Source organism: Betta splendens, chromosome 12, assembly GCF_900634795.4.
Source record: "Betta splendens chromosome 12, fBetSpl5.4, whole genome shotgun sequence".
Classification (NCBI taxonomy): domain Eukaryota; kingdom Metazoa; phylum Chordata; class Actinopteri; order Anabantiformes; family Osphronemidae; genus Betta; species Betta splendens.
The window spans coordinates 6,206,895-6,224,273 of NC_040892.2; the positions used below are offsets into that span (position 1 = coordinate 6,206,895).

At 46.1% G+C, this 17,379-nt stretch overlaps 1 protein-coding gene and 1 long non-coding RNA gene across 2 annotated transcripts in view; one reads left to right on the forward strand and one right to left on the reverse strand.

The window, feature by feature from the left end:
* The window catches only part of brinp1 (bone morphogenetic protein/retinoic acid inducible neural-specific 1), a 69,165-nt gene extending 67,268 nt beyond the window's left edge, over window positions 1-1,897 (reverse strand). The window contains exon 1 of the mRNA XM_029168374.3: window positions 1,500-1,897. The gene's annotated coding sequence lies outside the window, so the exon portion shown is untranslated. The remainder of the gene's footprint in view (window positions 1-1,499) is intronic.
* A 13,301-nt stretch (window positions 1,898-15,198) lies between these two features.
* Window positions 15,199-16,998, forward strand: LOC129604962 (uncharacterized). The gene is made up of 4 exons (XR_008696362.1): window positions 15,199-15,296; window positions 15,447-15,532; window positions 16,451-16,537; window positions 16,605-16,998. It is a non-coding gene; the product is annotated as an uncharacterized LOC129604962 (long non-coding RNA).
* Window positions 16,999-17,379: the final 381 nt, after the last annotated feature.

Below are 17,379 nucleotides of genomic sequence, written 5' to 3' on the forward strand. Positions count from 1 at the left end.
CGCACCGCACGCGCGGAGACGGGGGCGGAACAGCGGCGCCCGCCGCGGCGCGTATTGACTTGTTATCAACGCGGCGGTGATTTCGAACACTGGAGCTTAACTTGGAATTCTGTGGGATCACTCGCAGCTCTTTAAAGGTGGAGCAAAACAACGTTTGAGTTGAGTCTGAGATCCCGCTTTGTTCGCTGCCGCCCGTTCACTTTTAATTAAATGAAATTACAGCGCAAACCTGACAACCATGGACTCACAAAGTGCTTTTCTTCTGGATATTTTTAATTCTACATGAATGTAGCTAATTAGACCCACTTCCCCCCCAAAAAAAGGAACAATGACAAACAAAACACAAAAAAAGTGCAGATAAATGCTTCCGGTCCAATTTCAAACAGATGCCGCTTCTCTAATTTCATAGAGTTGGTATCAGTATCACACACAGTTATCTTGCCTTTAGCCACATAATGACACCCAGTGTAAAAGAGCATGAGCTCCCCTCGCTGTTAGTCGGTGGAACAGCAATCACAGCAACTTCAGGGACCACGGAACGGCAACTTTGCCTCACTGGTGACACACACACACACACACACACACTCATAACAAGCGTGTACGTGCTTGCCCTGCTCTCGTGCACGCGCACTCTCATGCGCCCGGGGCCACGTACGAGCCGGATCGGCACGTACACACAAACACACAGATTCCACCCACTGTGTTCTTCGCGGCTTTCACAGAATTCGCCACGAGGTGTAATTGATCCGCACGCGCGATTATGATAACGGGGATCACAGCGGAAACCTCGTCCCGCACGCGGCGTCCGTCCAAGACGGGGGGGGGGGGTGACTTTGAGTTTCCACGGTCCCCGGGACGAGCCGCTCAGCGTGGATGCGAAAGGAAATCCACGACTGGACTGAAAGCGGAATTTGCGTGGATCCAAACAGTGACGCCGACAGCACGGTGTTCTGCGGGCCTACTAATACACCTTCACCCCTGTGATGCCAGTCGCTTCAGCCACGACACCCCCCCCCCCACACACACACACAACAAATAAGCCTGATCCCACTGCTTCTCCCAGTGTTTGATGCTCGTTTACATCCGCACGTCCGCCGCATCCCCTCTGTACGAGACGCCGCCTCTCTCAAAGTGCAGCCGGAATGAATGCAGCCGAGCGCACACCGTCGAGAGAACAACTCAAGTGCATAATGTTCGGAGAGGCTGCTTTTGCGCCAGACCGACGCGTGGCATCGGTTTTAATAGTCCCAGTCGACCCGAGCAGAGAGAAGCGGCATCCGCGCGGCCGTCATTTAGTAAGAATAAGAACGCGTCGCCTCCATCCTGAAAAGGATGCCACCGGCCACCTCGGTAGCACGCTGACCACGCAACATCGCCATAATTGTGCCACAATATAGCCCTGCCTCCCCCATCCACTACCTCGTGGTCACTCATACACAGAAATATATATAAATATATAAGATACCTCCGTGTTTTTGAGCGGTCCGAGCCGTACTTACCTAAAACTGACTCTCCCCTCGCTGTATTTGTGGTCCGAGATGTGTTAGTTCTCTACCCAACAACTTCTGCTGGAGCATATGTATCCAGTGTTCATGCTGGTGGCTCGGGCGGCGGTGTTGGATTGCGGATGATTTGGCAATCCTTTTCATGCTCAAAGGAGAGAAATCCTTCTTTTCGGCGTGGTCTCGGGCACCGGCGCGCAGAGGAGTAAAGTCATGAAGTCCGCCAGGAGGAGGGGAAACGGAGAAAAAAGGGAGCCCTGGGTGGGAGATTTATGCCGACGTGTTTGAAACTATTCTGTTCTCTTTTTCTCACCGTAGGAGCTGTTTGCGGGTGGAGAGGTGTGGGGTGGATATCTAGGAAGGGAGGCTGGGATGCACAGACTGAGGGTGAGAAAGGGGAGGTACAAAGAATACAGTCTTGCATTGTAGAGGACGGTCATGGCAGACAGTAAGGGGTGGGTCCGGACTGTATGAGGCGGAAGGCGAGGGGGCCGAGGGTGGACGAGGATACGAAGCCGCGTCGTGACTTGTCACTGCTCATAAGTAAATATTTACATCTTTCACTGTGTGTCGGCCAACATCGAGGGTTTTACCGACGCGTAGCAAATCACACGGGAGGAGAAACCTGGGTGTCTACACGCAGATCGACTGCGTGGAAGAACACGGGGAACGTGAGGAGGCATCGAGCTCTAGATGTGCCACAGGATCCCACGTGCAGGCTGTGTACTTTGCATACAATACAACGTGACTATGATGCTGTGGTAATGTCAACTCGGCGGCGAATGATCCGCAATGTAACTCCGTTGTCGGAGGAGACTGTGGAGTGGCGCTGTACCTGCGAGATGGTCCCTGGTGGCGGCTGTCCATGGTGCTGAAACTCAGCTCAAGTTAAAGTCTGCCGGTCGCTGTCCGCGGTTCTGAAGGTACAAAACTCCAGAACTCCGCGGTGCAAAAGCTCGAAAGTTAACTTTACTGAGACAGATTGTCTGTCAGTGTGATATTCATATTTTTGTTTAGGGTGAGCTCTGAACCTCTTGGCATTCCTGTTATATACTCTTAAGTTATTCCACCTTTCCTAAAATAAAAACAACCCAGACATAATGTAATTAGACATTAAACCACATCCCCCTGGTTGATCAGGACATCTACATTCCTTACAGCCTAATATTTTATTTGATTTGTCTTGTTTTCAAGCCCATACGTAGCTTATGTATAAATATATTATAACTTCTCATATTATAATGGAATGTGATCTGTTGCACATAAAAATTATATGGATACACTGAATAATTTAAGCAACCGATGAATCATACATCATCCATTTGCTGCTTAGTGATATCCATGATACTACTGTGTTAGAAGCTTAGTCACTGCAAATGGCTTCATTTACTTCAACATGACAAACGCTTACTCAACCAATTGTAAACTCAAAAGGTAAAATAAGATTTGTTCTAGGTGGTTTATATCAGCGTAATGTTAACATTTCAGTTCCTGCCAACAGTTTAAAAGTTGATGACTCAACATAGTGTAACCTTAATTATTCTGACATAATCCCTAAGGACAATTAGGTTGATCCAGTGTCTTATAATGGTGAGGTCTGCTTCACAGTGAATATCCACATACAGCTGCATTGACCAACATAATAAAATATAGTAAAAACCATTTTGGTGCCATACAGCGATCTGAAATTATTAGGAGCCTTTGAATGAAAATCCCCAAAATCCATTTCCACACTGAAATATTAGATTGTAGGTCAGAGTCCAGTCATGTGGAAAAGGTAACTTTTCAATTGATTTTGGGCACTGGCGGCTTTGCAACTCACTACCTCTCCAATGGTCCACTTGAAGCATCCACCAATGGGCAGAGCACCTGGCGCGATCAGCGTTGCGTAGAGCTCAATGAGGCTAAATGGATAAATGGTGTCATTACCCAGTCATTAGCTCCGAAGCCGAGGTGACACATGACAAGTTGCTTTCGCGATAGTGGACATAAAATTCTCCAGGGATCATTGGAGTTGTACCATTTCCCTAATTCTACCGGTTGTAGAATTTAATTTGAAACGTTCCCTCCAACTGTGGTCATCAGCACATTCAGATTTACTGGAGTCACTGGTGTAAATGCATCTCCAAATACATATTAAATTTTTTTTTTTTTACCCATCCACCAACAGATTAATATCACATGCTGGTGGAACATTGAGCCCCCAACCTTGAGCGCCTTAAATGTAGCAGCCTGTCCACAACATGAATAAATAAACTCTGCAGGCAACACTGTTGTGGTTGCTTAAATGCCCCCTGGAACACATTTAGAGTCAGACGATGAGTACATGGGTCAGTATAAAAGTACAGGCAGATGTTCAGTGAGACTTGCGAGCTCCGCTTGCATACTCTGTCTGTCTGTCATCTTTTTTCAAAAAGGACCAAAGCAACCGAGCACATCACAGAGATTTCTTGATACCAGACGTCTTATGTGTTGCTCCTGCTGGAGCAGAACTACTGGGGATAAAGCGCTGTAAATTTTTTCGTCACGAAAGCCGTAGTGGACCATTAATCCCACCGCCGCACTGGGTCGACATGCCTGACAGTTCTGCTCTTTGCGTGTTGGCAAGCAGAATACCGGAAAGGACGCGAGTTTTAAATGTGTCCGTGTGCAAAAGGGGAATTAGTTTGCAGAAGAAACAGGAAGTCACAACGTCTGAACGTCTGAATAATATTTGAAAACCGATCTGATGTCTATTTCATAGCGTGCGTTCAAGTCAAGGCCACCGAACGCGTTTCAAACAAGTTTCCACAAATGAGACGCTCCCCGCTTCCCATTTGGAGCGTTCGTATTTGTTTTTGGATTGCTGGTAATTACAGGGGACGGGTAAGAAAACAGATTTCTTGGACATTTGGCATAGCAGATGTTAGAGATAAAATGAGGTGATGCGTTGTTTTGATTCTCCACCTTACAGACACATTAAATCAAGGTCTGTGTGCAGACAAGGGATTTTCAGCCAAAACAATGTAGACAGTTTTTTTTCTTAACTTCCTATTTCGACCCATTTTTTACATTCACCTCATTTACTTAGGACTTTCACAACATTTCCCACCAGTCTGTTCACAAGCTGAACAGTGGGAATCTTACACTTCAGTACCTTTGCGACGGTGTTTGGCCACGTAAACAAAAGTAATCATCACAGGTTTGTTTAGCATCTGAATATTCTAGTTCTTAGAGGCTTTTGTTGCTAAATAACACTTTTTTTCCATTTCAGCTGTAAAAAATATCCAGTATAAATTTGCAGTATAGGAAATAATCTAGAAGTACAGTATGTACTGGCTTCAGAGTCATGTACTGTAGCTCAGAAGTGAGTAAAAAGGTAAAGAATAGTCAGGGTTGAATAGTTTGACATGGAAGACGCTAAAAATACACTAATTTGACATGGCGTCATAGGAAAAGTTTCTCGTCATTAGTGGGGAATAAAATAAACAACCTAAAATGAAACCAGGGAACTGCATCAGGTGTGTGCTGTCGTCAAGTTGTTAAAAATCGTGTTTCACTCGTTAGAATAACTGTTTTCATTGCCGACGCGTGAGCATCAGCTTCCTCGGTGACCTGAAGTGGGGGAATTCAGCAGGAATGTGCCAGCGCTGACGCCACTCAGCGGCTAATTAATGGTTAGCATGTGTTCCTTAATGTCAGCTCGCAGCCCTACCACTGTCAAGTAAAAATACACTTTTATTCCGACGCCATTATCCACATAACTACAATAATTGTGCCATATTCTGCTCCCGCCAAGACATAATGCCCTCACAGGAGCTAAATTTATCTGGACTGTAATGATCTCAAATCTCCTCCTTGTTGGAAGCCATGGGCAGATTCTACCTCCTCGCTGCCCATAAGACTGTTAGCGGAGGCTAGATTGACACCCTACTAATGGCTGATCTCTAAGGCTTAGCCACAGAGATGTTTCTCCCCGGTGTTAGTACACGCCGTCGCCCAAGCCTGTCACACTGTACCCAGACCTCTCCCTGCCAAGGCTATGAAGGAGAAGACAGATGTCCAAATAGCCAGCAGGTCCATCAGTCATGAGGGCGTTTTTTTTTTTTTTTTTTTGGAGTGGGAGGGAGGGTCAGAAGCAGATGAATGAAGATGACACCATTGCAGGTTTTCGCATACGCTTATAAGAAGCAAACTCATTTTCGTTGGAGATGGGACGCGTCCAGACCCGGAGACGAACCTTAGCACCGCACAAACACGCTGCGATTACTGAGATTTGAGCCCATTTTATTTATGGAGAGTCACATTTTAATTAAACATCAAAAATCTGTTCCTACCAGTTGATGTGAATGAATAAGCAGCTGTGCCGTGTTTCAGCAACGACTAGATTCAGTCCCTGCTTTTATTTTTCATAAAGTCTCCTGAAGGCGTAATGTTGTTGTGTCCAAACAGTTTCTAACCTGTTGCGATTGGTTTACCGGGAAAATACTGCAAGTTTTCTGCTGACGCGCTCAATGAATGGTGTTACAGGTACCTCACCACATGTGGCCATGCTGCAGCCAGTGTGTGGGAAGGCGCTCAGCACGCGTGTACCATACTTCTAATTGTCCATCTGCTGCAACACGTAGGACGGAGGCGCACGTTTCATCACAGCAAGAGAACGAAGCCGATTCAGGGGTTCGAAGGCTTCTTTGAAAACAAGCCTCCCTCGAGAATCGACCAGCGCTTCTGAATATCCTTGGAGAATCTCTAACAGGGGAAAATGCTCGACGGCTGGAGATCTGCCTCACAGGATCTCCGTCCATAGACGCACACATGCATCATAAATACCGATGACTGCCTCGACACAATCAGCTCGAGCCAGAAATGTCTCTGAAGGGAATGAAGGAATGAGACGAGTTGGATTAAATCCTTCAAACTACAATCTAACATTCTAAGGATAAAACATGACCATTCCAAAAATAAAAAAGGTTGAGATCTTTAAAGACATCCTGAATGTCTACAAATCCATAGATTGTTCTTCTAGATTGTTGTGTTGCCGCCACTTAAAGCTTGGTACAAACAGCAAAGGAAACCGTTATTGTACCTTTAGTGCATTGTTAGGGATAAAAAAGTGCAGAATACTAAGCGAGAGTCAGGTGGTTTGGACAGCACAAATGCATTATTATGAGCACTGTGGTGCAGAGTGTTCAAGCATAAATCAACGATGAATCACAAGGGGGAGAAAACTGCTGCTTCACTTCTCTCTGTAGGTTGAAACTTTCATGCATGCGAGACCCAGTAAGGGAAGTCGGAGTGGGTATTTTACTAAAAGCACTATATTACCTCAGTGTATGCAAATACCATCTATTTACTGAACCAAGGCTACATAATGTACAGTTACTAAAGTAGTAGGTGGAGAGTGATTTAAAGACTCTAAATCTTTTGCCAAACAGTTTACTTCGGTTTTTATTTCAATTATCTGGAGATAATATATCTGGGTCTCTAAAGATCAGCTATATTATAAAGTATAATGAGCGGCACCAACCTTTATCATGTGGAAGAGAAATGTGGGCCAAATTAAGGAAGATTCTAACTCTAACTGTCGACTATGGGGAGCACTCGCTGCTCTTATTGCTCTTGGCAAACCATGTAATTTCAACACGGAGAAACAAAAAAAAAAAAAAAAAAAAAAAAGAAAAGTGGGCTTTGTTTGTTTTTTCCCACTCCAGACAGCAGAGGAGAGAATAAACATGTGCAATAGGATTACAATGAAACAGAAAACAAAGCACGCTCGAGACTAGTTGTTGAGACTAAATAATTAAGCAGTGATTAGGACGCGGCCAAAGGCTGATGGGCTCGGTGGCAGGCTGCGGACTGGGCCCCGGCCGCCGCTGGAGGAATATGCACGGCTGGAGCCAGCAGTGGAGACGTCTCACGCCTTCACTTTCCCATTTTCCACTTGACAGCAACTCTTACTGTCCTCAGCATTCTCTTTCTCCCTCTAACTCTATCTACACATCTCCCTCCGTTTCATTTTCACATTATATTTTCCTCCTCTGCGTACCAACTCATTATTTATGTATTCTACTGTGAAGACTCGAATTCCCCAGCTCTGGGCACTTTTTGAATCTTATTATGCGTATGATACTTTGTTTCCACATCCCTTTAATCATTTAGACTTTCCATTTCATGTTCCGCTCCCTTATTTGTTAAAGCAGTGTGTGTATTTTTGTTTGCCGAGAGTGCTTGTCGCTCCATTGTGCAATGACTGGTTTTGCTAATGAAGTGCTAATTTAGGCTATGATGATATTTTAATCACCAATAGCAAAGGGGGGGGGGGGGGGGGGGCATGTAGATGCCTGAGCCTGGTAGGGCTTTAGCACATTATTAAAGCTGCAGCCCCAGAAATATAGTTTTAGCACATTTGCAAGTGGAGACACACACACACACACACACACACTGAAACTGAACTACACACCCGCCCATATTGAGCAATTGAGAAGATTTTTTGAAAGCAACAGGTTGCTTCAGTGTTTGGGAAAAGTAAAGAAGAGCTCCAACACGAGTGGATGAGGCAGAGACCTAAGTAAATAAGACACCAAGAACACAATATTGGAGAACTGAGTTGTCGGATCACAGATGAGGAGGGGAGAAACGCATCAGGATGAACAAAGTGCTGCGGGAACTTTTTCCGTCAAAGTGAAGCCGGTGGCGCGACGCCCAGAAGACCGAGATCCAAGAGGAAGAGGAGAGATTACATGCACCAATCAAGATAATGAGAGAGAATATGCAGCAGCATGTCGGGCAGCGAAACAGACATATGTTGATGAATTTACAGCTGTGTATCTTCTTACTGTACAGTAGTTTTGTCCCTAATCTTTAAAAAAAATAAAAAAATCAGCGATCGCACTGCGCTAAACGTGTGATTGGAGCGAGTGGAGCTCGTCCACTGAAGATTGATGGTTTAATCCCCAGACTGCTGGCAAAAAAATGTGCTTGTGGAGTGAGAAAGAGGAGCACTCATTGTGCTTCTTGCTCATTACCCCTGATTGGGAGCCTTAATCCTCCCCCGCGTGACTGTGGGTGCACGGGGCACCTTCAAGGTGAGACGGTCCGGGTAAACAAAAGCGCGAGGAGCCGCCCTCCGGAGCGTTCAAAGGGAAATGAAATGATCACCTAGAGTTAATTTGATTCCGCCGGCGTTCGAGTTCCTCTTCACAGTGTTTGATTTCGTGTCTGAAGCAGATGTCTGAAGGAGGAGAGGGTTCACGCGTGGCACGTAGCGCGCGGCGCGTCATAAATATTGACATCTCATTGTGACAGCTGCAGACGCCCGCGCCCGTCGCCGCAGACGCACACCTGCGCGAACGCAAACAACACCTTTGTGTCGACTGAAAGCTTTTAACAGTCGCGAGGGCGACGACGGGCGCGCGCGGAGGCGCCGGCTTCGCTTTATTGAGGGCGGTTTCGGGCGCCTGACGCACCTGGAGCTCCACAGTGTGGTCTGGATGTGATGAGACTGGTGTCCATCTGCCTCGACCGGTCGAGGACTGGGAAGAAAGAACAGGGTGACGTTACTGCCAGTAACACATTTGTTCTAAATGCATGTTCTGCTCGTATTCAGGCCGACGCCTGGTGACAGCTCGGACTCCGGGACGCGGGCTCGGATTTATCGAGAGCGGCCAAATCGCTTGATCGCACGTGGCAATCTTCCCCCGACTCTAATGTAATTAGTGTGGATATCTCCTGCTTGCTCTGGCCTTTTGTTGTCAGATAAATGTAATGAGATAAAACGAGCGTCACTCAACTAAGACCTCGCTCGTCTGAAGCCTGTAAGAAGAGAGACGTCGTCATTAACAGTGTGCTCAGCCCGCGTCGCCTTGAAGTGATGTTAAACCAGTCTCGCGCTGCTTTCTTTGACTCTGTATTGATTAAACTAGGACTCATTTTCCTACTTTGCTCTGTGTTGGCCGTTCCCGCATTGAACAGCTGCAGAGCCAACATGGCTTCATGGTGAGTCATGTTTCTGCACAGCTGCCTGGTCAAACATCACTCAGAGCAGCTATCAGCGACGCTAATACCCGCACCTTTAGCCAGCTGACATTTTGAAGTAATGCTCTGTTGCATTTCAACAGAACCTTGTGTGTTTTGGTTCAGCCTCTTGTTGCCGTCCTGCTGTGTCAGTTTAAATCCTCACATCCCGATTTCATGAAAGCGCAGCTGCAGACGAAACACAAACCGAATGAACGCCTCTTAACTCGAACATCGTGTCATCGCGTCCCCATTCGGACCAGATGGAAAAAACAAAAGGAGGAGCATGTTTTATTGATTGAACCCAATCAATAAAACATGCCACAGCTGTAGAACATGATTATCTGAGTAAATGTGACTGTTCCAGACGATATGACAGCAGATATAATATCGATGGAGACAGTGACCTCAGAGTTCCACAGGTCAAATGAGTGAGATATGCGGAGATAGTGATTGGAGCTCCTTTTTAAATGTGCCACCAGTTGAATGAAGATGCGATAATAGCTCCAGGAGAAGCTCGAGTGTGCTAATTTATAAATGCATGAATTAGCTAAGTAAAAAGTCAGTGGAACTGTCTTTTTTACACTGTCCAAGTGAAAAAATGATATGAAACCATAAAGCAAACAAACAAATTTAGCCCCTTTCTTCACGTGAGCATGTTTCTGTGGCGTTCGTCAACGTGCATTATTTACACAGGGGACCGGAAGGCGTTTGGCTGTGAATTCCTGCCGAAGCGACAGACTGGCAGCAACGTTCTCCGCAGACGTTTTGCATTGAGGAAAAAAAAAAAAGAAAAAAAAAGGTAACGCTCTAGGATGCCAACATCATCAGCATCAAAACGCTGAGACCGGCGTCGCTCAATAGACTCGTATGAGACACATAATTTCAATTCTCCACAAATAATGCGCGGAAGAAGAGTGATGGATAATCCCTCCGTCTTCTGGAGGTGCATCATAGGGAGACGTTTAGTCTGACCTAGAATAACAGGAACATGAAAGGCCTGGCAGGAATGCATTAATAAAAAGCGATCTTCACAATTATATCTGTGAAATGTGTGTGCATTATCTCTGAATCAGCAGGTGGATGTCAGTCAAACTGCAAAATATGTCGGGAAATAAGGTTATTGAAGGAACTTCTGCAAATTCATACGGCGTCTTCTTTAATCCCGTGTTGAGATTTGTACAGATTCGCCTTTATTTCTCATCTTCCCCCAGGTATCAATAAATCCCTCAAAGCCTTTGTGCTACATCCCTCGTGGGAAGACAAACAATCCATCCTTCCCATACTGCATTAGACACTTTAGAAGCGCTGCCTTTGTCAGCTGGAGTTCGCCGAATGGAAACTGAGAGCACATAAAATGCTCCGAACCTGCGTCGGCACGTTTGACGCCCTTTGATCAGCGCCGCTCCCGAATGGCCAACGCGCGCGGCGTGCGACGCCGGCTGAGTTCAACGCGACGACTTTCAACAATACGCCTGAAAAAAAATAAAAAAAAAATAAAAAACACTGATGAAACTTGTGCAAAATGAATGTATAAATTCTAGGAGAACGGAGTGAGTGGAGCGTTTGGACGCGTGAGCTGAGCCGCGCGCGGCCTTGGGATTATTATTTTTATCCACGGAGCCTTCATCGAATCGGGCCGGGTGGTTCTGATCCTCGTCCGCTTTACCTACACATTTCACCCCCCCCCCCCCCCCCCCCCCGTGACAAACACCCGCCGTCGCGCTGCAGCGAACGCACTCGCGCGTGGTCGCGCGCGACGCCGGGCCCCTCTCAAATCACCCGCGTGCACGGCATCAGCCGCTTTCCCCCCTTTGACTTTAGTGGCAGTAACAATCGATTTATATGATCCATCCCGCGCGCACGCCTCGCTGCGGAGGTGTGCGCGTTCCGGGTTGCTGCGTGACAGATGAAACCCCGGGACCTCCGCGGGAATTGCCGCAGCAATGCGCCATAACCACCGGCTCCCGTTTTTTTTTTTAAAAGAGAAAATTACACAGCCGATTCATGAGGCGACATAATTGTTGCATCACTTGGAGCATCATCGCCTCGTGTGACGACTCAATAACCCGGCGTGACTCACAACAGAGCGGGGTCGCGCCCCGTGAGCTGCAGCCGGTCTGAGCGTCTGCACGTGACCTTTCAATGAAGCCTCACGTATACGTGAGCTTAAGAACATATATTATAATAAATATTACTTTCAGGTTTGCTGCTCATGAGAGGAAGCAGCTAACATCATACAGACGTTCACACTTTAGTAGAATTTAATGGGATTTCAATCCTCTGAAGTCCAAGTCATGCTGGATGTTATCCTCAATGTCGAGTGAATTATGGTACTAATAGTCTTTTTAAGTACTTTAAAGAACACTTATCCCAGGTGATGTCTCAACCAGCGGGTTTGTGTGTGTGTGTGTGTGTGTGTGTGTGTGTGTGTGTGTGTGTGTGTGTGTGTGTGTGTGTGTGTGTGTGTGTGTGTGTGTGTGTGTGTGAGCGTTTGAAGGCAATAATAATTTATCTGTTTACCTGCTGGAGGATAATTTCCTCCTGGAACTCCGCTAGAAGATCCCCGAGTCTCTGCAAACGCGGAACAGGAGTCGCGCTGTTGCATCTGGCACGGAAACGGCGGAGCATGTGCTCGGCGCTCGCGCCATCTCCGCGGCCCGGGACAGGCTGCCCGACATTATGGGCCACCAGCATGGATCCTTGGCGCTCGGCGGCGCTTTCCAGAACTCCGGCTGCGGCGCTGGGGTTCGACAAGACCACAGCGAAGCGGCCCTGTTTAGTCAGAACCATTCAGCGTTACTCACGGCCTCCCTTGTTTTCAGACGAGCGCTTGTCCCTAAAGAGAAGCCAACTTCGACCTTCTTAGAATATCATAGCACACATTCACCGCATAACGTTTAGGTGGTGCTGTTTCTCTGATTCAGTAATGAAGTATTTAAAATCCGCCTTCTTTTATGTTCGCATGTCTCTCTGTAGCAGTGTCTTAAAAGCAGCTGAATTGAATTAAATCACCTGTAGTTATTATTATGTAGTGATTGAAATAAAAAGCGAAAGCCTTGCCTCCCTTGGCCTCCGGCAGAAAATGCCGCTGGTATTTGTAATTTCAGTGATGACTGCCTGTTGTGATAGAAGATCTTTCACCTCAGCGTTTCAGAAATTCTGAAACGCTTGCTGGAAACGGCGTCGCTCTGATATCGAGTGGCTATTTTCTTTGTGCTACATTAACCTGTCGGGCGACTAAACAAGAGCAAAGGCAAAAAAATAAATAAATAAACCGGGCGACTGAGGCAAGAATCTGTTATGATCTGAGTTTTGCTGCCCGATACTGGTCCAGCAGCGCAGTATTAAGCTGCTCAAATGCTCAATTAAAACGCAGGCTGCACTTTTTTTTCCGTTGTATCTGGAAGGTACACAAACACACACGCCGTCTGTGTAAGACCTGGGTAAATACAAGAGGAGAGAAAATGCAAATAGTCTGAGTGTGCGACGCTACGGAGCAAATCCGTCCTGCAGACTCGGCCTCGCCGGTGCTTTGCAGCACAGAAAAAGGCAGATTTGGGAGCGCAGCTGTGAAGGTTTCATACGAATATCAATGGGCGAGAAGTCCCCATGTTTTTATTGCATGTGTTCAGGTTGATGCAAGGCGACATAAATATGCATGTGCATGTCCGTGAATGTGCTGTATGTATATACTCACACACACACACACACACACACACACACACACACACACACACACACACACACACACACACACACACACACACACAGTACATAAGTCCGTGTGTGTGTGTTAACATTTGGGTGCAGGCAACAGGAAAGAATATAACCTGACAATTGTGAAAGCTCCGGCTACTCTCGTTAAGTATTCCCTCCAACACTCAGGAGAACCTCGATGGTCTCGAGCCCGATGCAGTAATGCATTTCCAAGAGAAGAATCTGTCATAAGCTTTATATCTCACTGCGACTGCGGCCCATTGAACAACATCAGTACAGCACAGCTTGATCCATGGTCATCCACCCCCCCCCCCACACACACACACACACACCTCTACCCCCACACACACACACACTTTTTGCTCCCAGTCCAATTCACCCCCACCTTTTCCAAACACCTGCCCCTCCAGTCATGAATGATCCTGGTTGATTGTGACTTCACCAAGGCCAGAATCGAATGCATTACTCCCAGGTCAGAGCCGAGGGAGTTTTGGCCCGGTCAGATATCGGCTTCGAGTAATATACTGTGTTTTTTTTGTTTTTTTTCCACCACAGCGGCTTCTTGAAAATAAGAAGACCTTGCAGTTGTTCATGGAAGATAGTGCGTCTTTAAAACTTAAAGGTAATGCAAGTCGCTGATGCACTGTGACATTTCATTATCCCTTTGAGAAATATCACAGAACCCCAAACACTTTGTCTTGATAGAATAATGCAGCTGGTGTGTTATAATATTTCACATCTTGAATACATACATACCTTAAGCTTGTACTTGAGACCACATTCCATTCAGCATAATTGTCAGCCGTACCCTTTAGATAATACCCGATGACCTTTTGCATACTGGCAAGCCTTACAGTCTGGGCAATCTCACCCATCAACATTAAAATCATTTAGCAGGTGGGGGGCTGATAGAGTTTACCTTGCTTTGATGATACCGCAGGGGCAGCAGCAATTTGCAGATACAAATCAGGGAAAAAAAAGAAAAATGAATTTGCATTCACAGTCATCCCTGGATGTTTGCAGATGCCCAGGGGGATGCAGAGGAAAAATATGATTACATGCCACATTCTGCACTTCAGTCAGTTTTTAATTGAGGGAAAACTGGCATTTAATTAACAATTGACCAAAAGGAAATGAGTTTTATTGATTTGTTTGCTAAAGGACAACATTCATCCATGCATGTGCAGCTCACTACTTCAGTCCTGGGAGGGAACAGACAGAGACTGCATTGTTTATCCACAAATATTGTATCAAAACCCTTTAAATTCTATGCGAGCCTGCGCCTTGAGGGAAGGGAGCGAGTGGTCTGAATAATGGATGAAATTAATACTAATTTCTACACTTAATATCATGACATCTACTTAGACAACCACATCACACACATTCAAATACGGCTGTTATTGGAAGTGGATAAAAACAACATTGCCGCTTATTCGTCATCATTTATAAGCTTTGTTTTTGTCTATTATACTCGTCCTCAACTGAATGTTCCAACTCAAACTAACCAGATAAAACAAAACAGGCAATTCCACATTTCCCCGATTATTATCTGAAAGAAATGCGCGGTCACGGCCCACGCGCTCATAATCTGTGGGCACATTCGGCGTTTGATTTCATTAGCGGCGTTAGATATGGACGCCAGTGGCCGCGAGGACTCAAGGTCACGTGGGTCCAGGCTCATTTTTGGGACAATTCAAGACAACGCAGACTCAGTATGATGTGTTGACGCACAGTTTTATGATGGGAATTGGATTTACTGCACTTACAGCTGTTTCTGGAACTATAATTAATGCATTTAAGACGGGTTGAGAGATAAGCAACACATACAGTAGGAGACAGGAAGGAAAGACAATAAACCTGGCTTAGACTAGAATGATGCTTCTATTGTGCACCTCAAGTTTATTCTTTATGTCGTCTTTAACACCTAATATTGTCTCATCGTTTTGTGTGTGCTGTTGACTAGAAGTGGTTTACTTTCACCTCTAGGTAAAGACACTGTGCCCAAAGGGACCCACAGTGAGCAGCAGCATCAGAATGAAGGCAGGGGGTGAAGCAGCTGCAGTTCTCACTGGGCTTTAACTTGTAGGTAAACGGGTTTAACTGCGGAGAAACCACTTTATTGCTTCTCATATCGCTCGGGCATGTTGGGCAAATCAACAAATAGACGTTTGATTGGTGCATTTCAACAAACTCTCTCTCTCTCTCTGACTCTCTTTCACGCACTCGCTTCAGAACCTCTCGTTAGGAGGCTGCCGGGATGCTTCTTTCCAGATCTCGGCGCCGGCGGAGCCGCGTGGGCGGAGGAGCATGTCTGGAGTGTAAGAACAGCGCCAAGGTTGAAGCTCATAACACTGGGTAAACACATGGCGGTGACACACGAGCGCCGATGCTCCTCCACACGCGAGGGGGACAAGGAGCGCCGGAGCGTGCACGCGCATAAATTAGCCTGCGCACGTACCTTTTGCGGCTTTTCCGCACTTTCAGCAGCGCCATCCGGCCCCAGGTCCGATCGTATGAGGCAGAATTAACTTACTACCCGGTGGCCCCAGCCTCCTGTTTATACTTCCTCTAATTTCCTTCATCACTCCTCTTTTTCTGCTCAGTCGACAGCGCTTTGAGCTGCACCAGGGTAAAAGGGTCATGGACTAAAATAGAGCTGGAGCGATAATAAACCTTTAAGTGCTGCGTCTCCGTTTATTACTTTGGGTGTTTCTTAATATCGTGCAACACACAACATATTATCATGAAATGAAGCCAAAGGAGAGTGAGACTAAACGGAGTAAATTAAAAATGTGTGTGACTGATCTCTGGTGAGTGTGTGTGAGTGTGTGTGTGTGTGTGTGTGTGTGTGTGTGTGTGTGTGTGTGTGTGTGTGTGTGTGTGTGTGTGTGTGTGTGTGTGTGCATAGATGAGTAGTCCAGTCATTTACTGTGGTTTCATTTCTCAGCATCATCAATGAAGTCAGTGTGTGTGTCACACGTGCATTTACGGTTTGAGTTGTCTTTTTCTTCAGACATCAGTCTGTTCAGGACAAGTAATGTTTTTAAGCAGGGAATTTACCTTTACAAATTCAATTAATTTCAAACAACCTGAAAGCACAACCTAAGTACAGTAAGTACATCAGCTAATGACTTTTTTATATTCAAAGACCAATCCAAGTTAGCGCTGTACTGATGCAAACACAGCTCGTTAAATGTCACCTATATTAAAAGAACTTCCCCTTCCTCGTCTCACAGTGATAAGGGCCTGGCTGCTCCAGCTACAGCATGGGACTAAGTGGTAGAAAACGGATGGATGGATGGTATCTTCACCACCAAGACCAGGTTTGATTAAAACACTGACACATTTTTAATGCTGTATATTAATACTAAATAAACACTATTTGCTCAGCACACAGACAAAAAGAAGGTAAAGGACAGAAATCTGACAGCGGACATGTTGGAGTTTATTCTGAAAGGCCGGGACAAACGAAGACGGATGCGTTCGAGGGTGTCTGACAGATGGACAGTAGCGACGCGGGGCTAAGCCCCGAGCACTCGTAATTAAGTTGCACAATTGTGCAGATAATGATTCAGATTGCCTTCAAGTCAAAACACTCCGTGACGCGTCGCAATCAGCCAACGACTGAGGCTGGTGGAGAAAAACGTCCCCACGGTCACTGCTGGAGCACAGTGAAACTTTATACCTCCACGCATCACAGACCCGCTCTTCCAGTAGATGTTGATGTTGTAAAAACAGTCCACTAAAACTTATGGAAAGCAGTGAAGAGGGTAATAGAGGTTTTATGGACACTTGCCTTATAGAGAAAAAAAAACAACACAACACTATGCTAAAAGGGCAAAACCCTAAAGTACATTAGAGATAAGGTTTTAGTGTTTGTAGAGCTGTCGCACAGCGATCTACAAACAAGAAACATGGACGCGTTTTCATATAAAACGTTACAGAGCAGCGGAACTGTGCACAGTTCACTTCTGATTCTTCTGCGGATGCCAAAGCGGCTGCCAGCTGTCATAGTAAGAGGTCCAGTAAATCTTTGCCTGGATTTGTAGTTTATTAAACGCCCAGGGTGGCACAGATGAGAAATCTGGACTGATTATATCGCATTACTGGAGTCACAGACAAGACGCGTGTGGCGGATGAGGTCGTTAGCGCTTTGACTGCGTCG